The sequence below is a fragment of the Pinus tabuliformis genome, chromosome 1_1 (assembly GCF_031772625.1).
Source record: "Pinus tabuliformis cultivar Carrire ecotype Pingquan chromosome 1_1, CPIR1, whole genome shotgun sequence".
Lineage (NCBI taxonomy): Eukaryota > Viridiplantae > Streptophyta > Pinopsida > Pinales > Pinaceae > Pinus > Pinus tabuliformis.
The window spans coordinates 823,258,784-823,271,439 of NC_142297.1; positions in this window are offsets into that span (position 1 = coordinate 823,258,784).

Here is a 12,656-nt window from a genome sequence, read left to right on the forward strand (position 1 = left end):
ATTTGATTCAAATGACATTCCTAGAAAGCCAAAGATGTAACCTCTCAACGTAGAAATTGAGGATTGTAACATTAGAACCACAGAAAATCCCAAAATGGTAAAACTATCCAAAACATTGCCTGCTGATCAGAAGTTAAAATACATTGAGTTGTTTAAGGAGTTCCAAGATGTCTTTGCCTAGAGTTATGAGGACCTCAAGTCCTATGATACTTCGGTCATCCAACATACTATACCCTTGAAAGAAAATCAAAAACCTTTTAAACAAAAGCTTAGAAGGGTGAATCCTGTCCTCCTTCCCCTAATTGAAAAAGAAGTTAAACGAATGTATGAAGCTGGAATCATTGCACCTATCAGGTTCTCAGAATGGATTTCAAATCTAGTGCCTACTAGGAAGAAAACCAGAGAGATAAGACTGTGTGTTGACTTGAGAAATTTGAATAAAGTCTCTCTCAAAGACCATTACCCCTTACCAAAAATGGATCATATCCTACAAAGGGTAGTGGGAGCCTCTAGGATCTCATTGTTAGATGGATTCTCAGGATTCAATCAGATTTTAGTCCACCCGGATGATCAAGACAAAACTGCCTTTACAACACCTTGGGGAACCTTCAAATATGTCAAAATGCCTTTTGGACTCAAAAATGCAGGGGCCACATTTCAAAGAGAAATGGATATAGCCTTTGCCAAAGAGATCCATGATTTCTTAGTCATATACCTTGATGATCTCACTACTTTTTCAAAATCAGACCAGGAACACTTAGAGCATTTAAGGCAAGTGTTCCTAATTTGCAGAAAATATGGCATATCATTGAACCCAAAGAAATCACTGTTTGGCCTAGAAGAAGGCAAACTCCTAGGTCACATAATTTCAAAAGATGGCATTAGGATTGACCCAGATAGAATTCAAGCTATTCTCCAAGTGTTTCATCTAAGAAACATCAAAGAACTACAAGCTTTTCTAGGCAAGATCAATTTCCTAAGAAGGTTCATTCCCAATTTGGCTGAGCTGATAAGACTGTTGAACAATATGCTGAAGAAAGATTCCAAAGTCAAATGGACAATGGAAGCTAAACAAGCCTTCGAGGACATCAAAGCAGCCCTAACAAAAACACCAGTCCTCACAAGTCCCAAGTTTGATAGAGATTTCATCATTTTTTCCTTTGCATCTGAGCATACTATTGCTGCTGTCCTATTACAAAAAGATGACCAAGGGTGTGAGAAGCCCATTGCTTTCTTTAGCAAAGCCCTTAGAGATGCTCCCCTAAAATATAAAATCATTGAAAAGCAAGCTTATTCCCTTGTAAAAGCCATCAAGGATTTCAGAATTTATATCTTATACTCTCATGTGATAGCCTATGTTCCAAATGTTGTGGTTAAGGACATTTTAACTCAAGAAGGAATTGAAGGTAAGAGGGGCAAATGGATAGCCAACATCTTAGAGTATGACATTGAAATCAAGCCTACAAAACTCATAAAAGGACAAGGATTAGCCAAACTGATGACTAAAACCAATTTTCAAGCCCTTGACATCAATGAACTGGATAACGAACATGAGATGGCGACTCCACAGATCAATCAAGCCTTTTTACAATCGCCTTGGTATGTTGACATATGTTTTTTATTGTTGAACCTGCAAGCTCCTCTAGGGTTATCCAGGACTAAAAAGAGATTCTTAAAAATGAAAGCATCAAAGTTTTGTATTATAGACAATGTTTTATTTTGGAAAAATCATGAAGGTAGTTTGCTACTTGCCTAATTCAGGATGAAACTAACAAAGTGCTGAAGGAATTTCATGCAGGGGACTGTGGTGGACACTTGTATTGGAAGTCAACAACTGATAAGATCCTAAGAGCTGGTTTCTATTGGCCTTCCCTGTTTGCTGATGTGAAAAAGTTTGTAGTTTCATGCCATAAATGCCAGATCTTTGAAGGCAAGAGAAAGTTGTTACCTTTACCCCTCAAACCTATTTGGGGTTTAGACTTCATTGGTGAAATTCATCCTTCCTCTTCTGGCCAACACAGGTGGATTTTGACTGCCACAGACTATTTTACCAAATGGATAGAAGCCATCCCTTGTAGGCAAGCCAATGACTCAATCATCATGCAATTCTTAGAAACCAACATCTTGTCTAGATTTGGTTGTCCGGAAAAGATTATTACAGACAATGTTGCTACTTTCAAATCCAAAAGAATGATCAATTTTTGCCATAAGTACCACATTACCTTGGGCCACTCCACAGCCTATTACCCTAAAGGTAATGGTCTAGTCGAGTCATCCAATAAAAGCCTCATCAACATCATCAAAAAGATCTTGGAGGAGAATAAAAAGAATTGGCACAAAAAACTTGTGAATGCACTATGGGCAGATAGATTGACCACCAAAAGATCCATTGGAACAAGTCCATATGAATTGGTATACGGTCTAGAGGCTATTTTCCCCTCCTCCTTGGGAATCCCAATGATAAAGTTGCTACAAGAAATACAAGCAGAACCTAATGATATGTAGAGAAGGATCAATCAAACTGTTCACTTGCAGCAAACAAGAGAAGAAGTATATCAGAGAACCCAGGTTCTGCAAGATAAACTCAAGAAGATCTTTGACAAAAGAACAAAAGTTGAATATTTCTTCATAGGAAACAAAGTGTTGAAGTGGGACTCCAGGAGGGAGGATAAAGGGAAACATGGGAAATTTGATTTTCTTTGGAAAGGACCATTTGTTATTCAGGCTGTACAAGGTAACAACACCTATTTTTTGAAGAGTTTGGATGGCACAGATGCTAAGGAAGGCCCAGTCAATGGGCGAATGCTCAAGCATTATTTTGATTCCCTTTGATCAACACAACACAACTGTATATTGTACATAAATAGTTGTATTTCCACCAGTTTTCATTTACAGCAATTAGATAAGGAACAAGATGCAGCAGATTTTGAGGAAAAAGTCAAGGAATTACACCACTTTTGGTGTATATTTTGAATTTACCACAAGAAATCAAGAAGAAGACTTGGGAAGTATAAAGATGATGATAAGCACTCAGAGAAACCAGCAAAGACAGAGCTGTAATTTTGCACAGATCAGCTCATAAGGACTGCATACAGGCTACAAAGGTTCAGATCATTGGTTTCCAGGAGAAGGAAGTTTTGAATTACAGCAGCCAACTAAGAATAAGGCCATCTGACCTACTGTTCTTGGCTTTTCACCAGGAAAAGCCATCCCCAAGTGGAGCCACTGTTAGGTTCCTATACCAATAGGTTTCATTTTTCATGATTGACTATGGAAGTGCCAAATATGTTCATCTTTTCATGCTGCAAAGGTTCCATATTTTGTATACAGAAAAAGAAAATTAAAAAATGTAAAGAGGGTATGCCCTAAAAGAATAATCAAAGGGCAAGAAAAATGAATTGGTCAGAGAAAATAATAGAAATGAACCCCAAACCAAAAGACCAGGAAAGTGGCCAGTCAAAATGCCACTGCTATCTTGTTTGCAAGTTCACAATGTGCAAATATTGTTGTTTATCACACTTGATGGATGGCCCAACAGTTCAATCTGGACCACTCCATATTTAAATTTGTTGTTGCAGAATAGAGAAAGAATATCTGTCCAAACAGTTCAAGCTTGGCAGATGAGTAGATAGGTAGAGAAATTAAGGAGCCCAACTGCTTAATCTGGGCCCTTGGAAGAGATAAGGGTAGACTTAGATAGGAGGGCAGTCAAAAGAAAAGAGGACAATCAGGGTTTGCTAGTCCAAATGCACCCAATCCAAAGGAAGAAAAAATGCTAGGTGTATTAGGCTGGGTAGGTAGTTTGAGGTTGCAGAAGCAAGTTTATGATCACTTTTGTCTTGTCAAGAAAGACTCATCTCATCAATGACATTGGTACCATGGCAGTTGTTTGGTTGCATAACAATGGAAGCATGACTAATTCCCCTTCATTCCCCCAAAGATCATTTACTAACATCCCCTCAGGGACCTTGGGATCTGCCCAATACTCCTATTTCACTTAATTTTATGAGAAATGCTAAGTTAAACTCTGAGTTTAGTTAGTGAAAAGAAGCCACATTTCTTGTGTAAAAATCATTATTCCATACTCCTTTCACTTCCCTATGCCTAAGTTTTCACTCTACAAACTTAGCATTTATCCATGCAGTTTCAATCCATAAAGTCATATTAACATTTAACTTTATTATTTTAGCTCCCTTAATCATTTCCCCATCCCTATCATACAAAAATATATATAAAAAAAAAACCCCAAAAAATGTAAATATCCCCACCCCTTGGCACTATAGCCATATAACCCGAGTTCAGGGAATATTGAGTTCATTTGGGACTTGTATTAGCCCTTCCGCGTCCAAAATACTTGGGATTAATTTAACATCTGGTTAAATTAATAACCATGCTAACCCTCCACCTAAACCATTTCCGCTCCAACGAAACATATAAAAACCCATTTTTCTAAAGTTTAAACTCCCGCCACATTAACAAACAATAAAATATTCGGCGGGTCCCGCGTCCAAAACTGCTCGCCGTCCATCGTCGCCCATCCGCCGTCCGATCCAGCGCCCGCGATCCAACGGCTGGCGGCAATATCGCATGCCCGATCTGCCGAAGGTTAGCATCTGGGGGATGGGCGGTATTGCTGCCGTACCCCCGCCACGCGTCAATCTCCCGGCGTGATCGGAGCCCTCCCCTGCAAAACCACCCTGGGCCAAAGGCGGTGCGGGGAAAACCGCTTACCGCCCGCCACCTGCCCCCTGACGTCAGGGCCACGTCACCATATGATGTTGCGTACACATCGGCCCCCCGCTCCTCTGCAGTACTGCCACATCATCCGCTGACATCACCGCCCCGCCACCGTGTCATGTGCCACATCACCATACACGTCAGCCGCCACATCACCCTCCATACCTGCTACACGCCAAAAATACGTCATGCTGACGTCATCATTAAAAAGCACCAAAAGCGCTAAAATGTCCAAAATTCATTAAAAAGTCGTGAAAACAACTATTTTGTTTATTTCTATTGGTCGCCCGCGGACAACGTGCATGTCGTTTTACGACGAATTCGCCGCTACAACTCCAGATCACCCAACCAAGCAAGTTCCTCCTGCAAATCTGGCCCATCAGCTCAGCATTGTACCTGCTAATTGCCCTCTACACCATTAAAAACAGGTATTTACCCGTTGTTTACCCATAAACCCTGTTTTTCCGCAGTTTCTCCATTGAAATTGATTGAGCATCTGCAAATTCAAACTAAAATGCACTCCAGCCCCTGAAATTCCACCTGTAAATTCACTAGGTGACCCTTTGTTCAAGAGCAACCCGACAAACTGGCCCTCCTCTGCAAATTCCGCCATTAAAATACATTTTAAGCTCGTTTCCGCCGATAGAGTCTCCAAACTGCCCATCAACTAAGTGCATTTGTCAAAATCTCCTGCCAAGATTCCCATCTCCCCTGTATATCCAGTCTCCCAGTTTGCCTCTGCACGGTTTGTTCTCCCTGTGAATTTTACCCGATAAACCTGTTTCATATCAAAGCTCAATCTGCAAATTCCCTGGGAAAAGTTTCATAGCCCTTGTTCTATTGACAGTTGTCGCACACAAGATAGAGTTTCAAATTGCAAACACTAAGAATTTTGAAATGACCACTCCAGCAGCACTGAATATCACTCCTCTCAATGCACCTCACAAGGAACTTGAGGCATTACCTTTGGCTAATAGGGACCACCTAATTCAAGATTTGGTTCGTGACAGAAACCACTTGCAAACCTTCTGTTAGCTGAGGAACAGTTATTTGAACAACAGTGAGATTTATGGTATTTGGGAATCAAACTTGCCTATCTACTTCCTCCCTTCTGTCAGTGTCTTCCCTGAAATTATTCGCCTCTGCTATGAAAACTATGACCCAACTCAGAGAGCAGTCAAGTCTCCATCTAGGAGCACCCTCTTCCAAATAACTCCTGACTCAGTCAACCAAATGCTAAACTTCAAGCAAACTCAGCTTCTGGTCCCTTTTTCTATGAAATTCCTGCTTGATGAAGGTCCTAAACTCTCGAGCTCAGAGATAACCAGAATTGCCAAAACATTCATGAGAGCGGACCGCCAGCCTACAGGGCCACCTCCTTTTCTCTATATATGTTTCAATGAAGTGGGAAAACTACTAGTAGATATGATATCTTATGTATTGGGCTTCAAGACAGCTGAACATATTGATCATACTATATTGGTCTTGCTGTCAGCATTTACTCCAGGACAACCCCCTGTTGTCAAATACAACTATGCCAAATTTATTGCCAATAAGATACATGACAAACTGGTGAAACTAGATAGGGAGGGAGTCTTCAAATATTCATCCTATATATATATCATTTGTTCATGTATTATCATCCAGACTGCTTCCAGTGCCCCATCAAAAGATTGGACTTTAAAGGAGAAAAAAGGTCTGTGATTTTCTGGACCTCAATCTTTCATGAAGTCCATAACTCCCCCTACTCTTACTGTGAGTTCATTGACCTGTTTGTCTGTCCAGTCTCTTGTCTCCTGATGCGAACGCCTCCTGCTAGGCTATCCTATGACATGCAGAAAATATTGCAGCTTTCAAAGAACTACAAAATAGGTCACTGTTACTTTTACCAGAATCACACTGTCATTAGGATATATGGCTGTGACCTCTATCCCTACACGCTGCCCAGATATGTGCCAATGAGACTGTTTGCCTTGGAATATTACAGGAAACTGATCAATTCAGATTTAACTCATTTTCATAATGCCAAGAAAAAAGCTCGCTTGAAATTCAAAGACCAACTGGGCCCCTTTGTCATGAACAAGAAAGAAGGTTGGCAAGATGCTGATCAAATATTGGGGGAGAAACTCAAGTTGAAAAGGAGTTTTTGGTGGGTCCCTTATGACCCAGATGGCTTTATTAATGCCAGAAAAATAAAATATAGGCTGTCAGCCTATGAACACTGCAAAATCCCACAAATTGAACAATTTGCCAACCAAGATGAGTGGGTGGCAGGGACACTAGTTGAAGAATTCACCCAAGAAGAAATAATGGAGCAAAATGTCAAAGATTTGGAAAAGACTCTTGACTTGGATTCTTTTGAGCAGGTAACATTCAAACTGCCACAACAAGTCGGAGAAGGCCCATCAACTGCTGCAGCTTCACAAGCTGCCCAAGAAAGATCTACACCAGCAACAGGTACAACAAAAGGAAAGGAGGTAATGGATGCAGAGCAGGAAACAGTGACAGAACAGCCTACCACCTCAAAGGAGAAGAATCAAGGGCAGGCCCCTCCACAACAAACTGAGGCACTACAGGTGCCAGCTTTATAGACTCCTCTTAATGGGGAAAGAGGTAAAAAGCGGGATAGGGAAGAGACCACACCTCCAAGTGGGTCAATATAGCAACCAGAAGCCAAAAGACAGAGAGTTGATCCTCAAGCTGAGGAAGAAATTACTAAAGAAGTCATAGAGAGCCCGAGGAGGGGAAGAGAAACTAGCCAGCAAACACCTACTAGCTCATTCCAGCAAGAGCAAGAGAGGCAGCATGGTATGGAGGTCTCTTCCTCAAGGCAGCAAAGCAAGCAACCGCCTGGCATTAAAGGAAATTTCATGGAAATCAAGGCTCAAAATGAGCTGTTAAGAGTACAGTTGTATGATCAATTCCTCAAGACAACACCCTCCAAATAGCAGAGATTAATGGCAACTTATGACTTCATGGAGGAAAAGATGATTCTAAGTCATTTCAAGCCTAGGATACCACAGCCACAGAGAGCTGCAGACTATATAAAGACCAACTTAGAGGTCCTCTCCAAGGACATACACCCGATGGACCAAATTGAGCTACACAAGCAAACAGGTGAAATGGTCTATGCCACTCTAGCAGACAAGGCCATGCTAGCCCATCAACTGAAGGAATCATTGAAAAATACAAACACTCAATTGGATTTGGAGAGAATGTCTTCCTCGGCCAAAGATAACAGAATAGAAACATTGGAGGAATCATTGTGGAACTAGGGCATGATCCTAAGAAGGATGCCAAAGGCATCTAGGCCCTCATAAAGAAAAAACAAGAAGATATTGCTGCACTGAGAAAGCAATTGAGGCTGCCTGCAACTATGCACCCTCAAACTGCAGAACTTGTACAAGAAAAGGAAGGAGAAGATACCATGGATCTGCTAATGAAGATGAACCAAAGAATAATTCAGATGGAGGAAGAATTGGAGAGAGCATTGCTAGGCAAGCAGGGAGAGTCGACCTCCCAGCCACCTCAAACGGCTCCAACTGTTGCCACTGTTCCTCCCACACAAGCAACAACAATCCCTCCTATTATCCCAGCATCCACAACAACTACATCAACTACAGATGCTACAACAGCAGCAACAACAACAACACCCGAATCTAGCATGAGTATTGATCCAGGTGGATGTTGGCGGCCACCCACCTATCCCACTTGGACCCCCACAACTGTCTCTTTCAGTTTTTCAGTTTCCTTAATTATAGCGCAATTTACTATTTTTAGCAGTTTTTCGGGTCCTAAACTTCCGGAGCCGTTTTGAGGCCCTAAACGATGTTTTTTGGGAAATCTACCTGCCAGCGATTTCTCTGATAAAAATCATCTTTTTCGTCGTATTCCTCAGAGAGATCTTTCCAACGGGCTATCATGCGCATCAAACGGAGATAATACGACCAATTCGCGACCCTGGGAAGTTGGCTGTCCAACTCACCCCAAAACGGGGCCCACAATTTGACGTTTCATCTTCTAGGGTTAGGTTTTGGAATGTGAAGGGTTTTCCATTGTTTCTCAATAATAAATAGGCCTTCGAGCCTCATTGTAAACGCAGTTCGGAACAGTTCAGAGGCATGTAGCCGACACATCTCTTCTCAGAGATAAGCTACCATCGCCCTAGCTGGGTTATTTCTATTTCTATTTGTAAGCATATTTCAGTATTTTCGATTAATGAAATGAAGTATTATTTCCACTGCATATCTGTCTTTATGGTTGTCTCTATATTTTATTGCGTTCCTATTTAAATCCGGATCAGTGGTATCAGAGCGGTCTGCTTTTTCTCTATTTTTCTTTGCATGTCCCCAACGAGGTCGGGATATAAGGAGTTAGGGCTTGAATTGGTCGAACCTTTGCCAGACCAGCCTCGCAAATCTCGACGACCTCCCATGGCGGATGAGAAGAAAGACAAGGGGGCAGGAGATCCTATCAGAATATTGCTCGAAGAAGCCCTCGAGCGGCAAAGGAACGCGATGATGGATAGCTTTGCGCAGATCCTTCAACGGATACCCAGAGGTGATGCATCGGCTTCCAACAGCTACTCTGGAAATGCCACACCGTTTAAGGTACAAGTTAATTTTGAAATCCCCATCTTTGAGGGTCAAATAGACGCTGATGCCGTAGATAAATGGTTAAATCTGCTAGATGGGTATTTTTCTGTTCATGAATTTTCAAGTCGGGAAAAGATTGTTTTCGCTCTTCTCAAAGCAGCCCCCCACGTCAAGGACTGGTGGGAAACATACTGCTCACTAGTATAGGTTCACTATTTTTAGCCGCCCCCACTTGGAATGACTTCCGGGATGCCATCAAGGAGCAATATTACCCTGTCAAAAGCTATGAGGACAAATACATCAAATGGACCACACTGCGGCAGGGACGAGACCAAGATGTGCCAGAGTTCACAAATATTTTTCATACCCTTCGCACATAGTTGGGTATCAAGGATTCTGAGCTGCATCTGGTACTCAAATACCGTGGCTGCCTACACAGATACATCCAGGAAGAGATGGAGTTCTTGAACAACTCCTCACTCGGCACAGCATACCGATACGCTGTCAAAATCGAGCAAAATTTCAAACAGAAGAAGCGAGACTTTGGATCTGCAAATCCAAAGCCCAAAGGACAAAGCCAAGGTGGGGTAACCCAAGACAACCCCTCGAAGCTGCAAGAAAAGAACAACACCACGAAGCCGAAGAAGGACACAGGAAAGTGGTGTGAGTTCCACAAGAGTCCCACTCATAACACAAGTGAGTGTCGGACCAAGCAGTCGCTGGTGGCCGAGTTGAAGGCTTCCGAATCAGATGCATGTTCCGAATCTGACCCAGAACCCGACAAGGGGGACGGCAAAGGGAAGCAAATCATTGATGCGGATCCTAGCGCCACTGTTGCCACTGCTAAGATCCAAAAGAATGAGCCCGAAGAGCCAGAGGAGGGGAACATCTTTTCCACTCACAGATGTGGGTGAACGGTTCGCCGCTGCAATTCATTGTCGACAGTGGCAGCCAAAAGAACCTCGTTTCAGCAGAGGTCGTGAAGCGGTTGGGCCTACCAACTATGCCACACCCACAACCGTACAGTATCGGGTGGCTTCACGAAGGACAAGATCTCAAAGTTCGCCAGCAGTGCTGCCTTCCCTACAACATCAAGCCCTTCACAGATGAGGTATTGTGTGATGTTACACCTCTGGATATTTGTGATGTACTATTAGGCCAGCCATACTTGTGGAGGCGACATGCTATGTATGAGTCAAGGCCTCGCGCTGTCATTATTTCTTTGGATAATTCATTATACAGGATACCAAAGGTAGCTCCACCTACCGCCACCTCTTTGATCACTGCTAAGAAAGGCAGCAAGCTCATCTCACAGACTAGGAAATTTATTTTCTATCTGGTTCGCTCCCGAAGTAAGGGGAAGATCGTTGCTACATCCATGACCCCCGCAAAGGGTTCCTCCACGCAGCAGCAACAACATAGGGATACAGTCATGACAGAACACAGGAACAACTTCTCCTTACCCAAAGGGGTACCACACAAGTTTCAGGTGGGCGACAAAGTTTGGTTACATCTGCAGAGAGAACGCCTTACCAGAACCCATCAGAAACTCAGACCACTTCGACATGGTCCTTACACAAGTAACAAGGTTGTGGTCAACAATGCTTTGAAGCATAGCATTCCTCCATTCCTTCACTTACACCAATTGTTCAATGTGGACCATCGCCGACCATGCTTCCCACCATTTCTGGACACATCAGAGATAGCAGAACAGCTCACCAGAGACCCAGCTCAGCAGAAGCTTCCTCATCTCAAGGAGCAACTCAACGCAATGGGGACCATTGCTTCCTAAGGGGGGAGGAATGATCCAGGTGGATGTTGGTGGCCACCCACCCCTCCCACTTGGACCCCCACAACAGTCTCTTTCAGTTTTTCAGTTTCCTTAATTATAGCGCAATTTACTATTTTTAGCAGTTTTTCGGGTCCTAAACTTCCGGAGCCGTTTTGAGGCCCTAAACGACATTTTTTGGGAAATCTACCTGCCAGCGATTTTTTTGATCAAAATCATCTTTTTTGTTGTAGTCCTCGGAGAGATCTTTCCAACGGGCTATCATGCACGTCAAACGGAGATAATACGACCCATTCGCGTCCCCGGGAAGTTGGCTATCCAACTCACCCCAAAACAGGGCCCACAATTTGGCGTTTCATCTTCTAGGGTTAGGTTTTGGAATGTGAAGGGTTTTCCATTATTTCTCAATAATAAATAGGCCTTCGAGCCTCATTGTAAACACAGTTTGGAACAGTTCAGAGGCATGTAGCCGACACATCTCTTCTCAGAGATAAGCTACCATCGCCCTAGCTGGGTTATTTCTATTTCTATTTGTAAGCATATTTCAGTATTTTCCATTAATGAAATGAAGTATTATTTCCATTGCATATCTGTCTTTATGGTTATCTCTATATTTTATTGCATTCCTATTTAAATATGGATCAGTGGTATCAGAGCGGTCTGCTTTTTCTCTGTTTTTCTTTGCATGTCCCCAACAATGTCGGGATATAAGGAGTTAGGGCTTGAATTGGTCGAACCTTTCCAAGACCAGCCTCGCAAATCTCGACGACCTCCCATGGCGGATGAGAAGAAAGACGAGGGGGCAGGAGATCCTATCAGAATATTGCTCGAAGAAGCCCTCGAGCGGCAAAGGAACACGATGATGGATAGCTTTGCGCAGATCCTTCAGCGGATACCCAGAAGTGACGCATCGGCTTCCAACAGCTACTCTGGAAACGCCACACCGTTTAAGGTACAAGTTAATTTTGAAATCCCTATCTTCGAGGGTCAAATAGACACAGATGCCGTAGATAAATGGTTAAATCTGCTAGATGGTTATTTTTCTGTTCATGAATTTTCAAGTCGGGAAAAGATTGTTTTCGCTCTTCTCAAAGCAGCCCCCCACGTTAAGGACTGGTGGGAAACATACTGCGAGTAGAAGGATGAAAGTACAGGCTCACTGATTTTAGCCGCCCCCACTTGGAATGACTTCCGGGATGCCATCAAGGAGCAGTACTACCCTGTCAAAAGCTATGAGGACAAATACATCAAATGGACCACACTGCGGCAGGGATGAGACCAAGATGTGCCAGAGTTCACAAATATTTTTCATAGCCTTCGCACACAGTTGGGTATCAAGGATTCTGAGCTGCATCTGGTACTCAAATACCGCGGCTGCCTACACAGATACATCCAGGAAGAGATGGAGTTCTTAAACAACTCCTCACTCGGCACAGCATACCGATACGCTGTCAAAATCGAGCAAAAGTTCAAACAGAAGAAGCGAGACTTTGGATCTGCAAATCCGAAGCCCAAAGGACAAAGCCAAGGTGGGG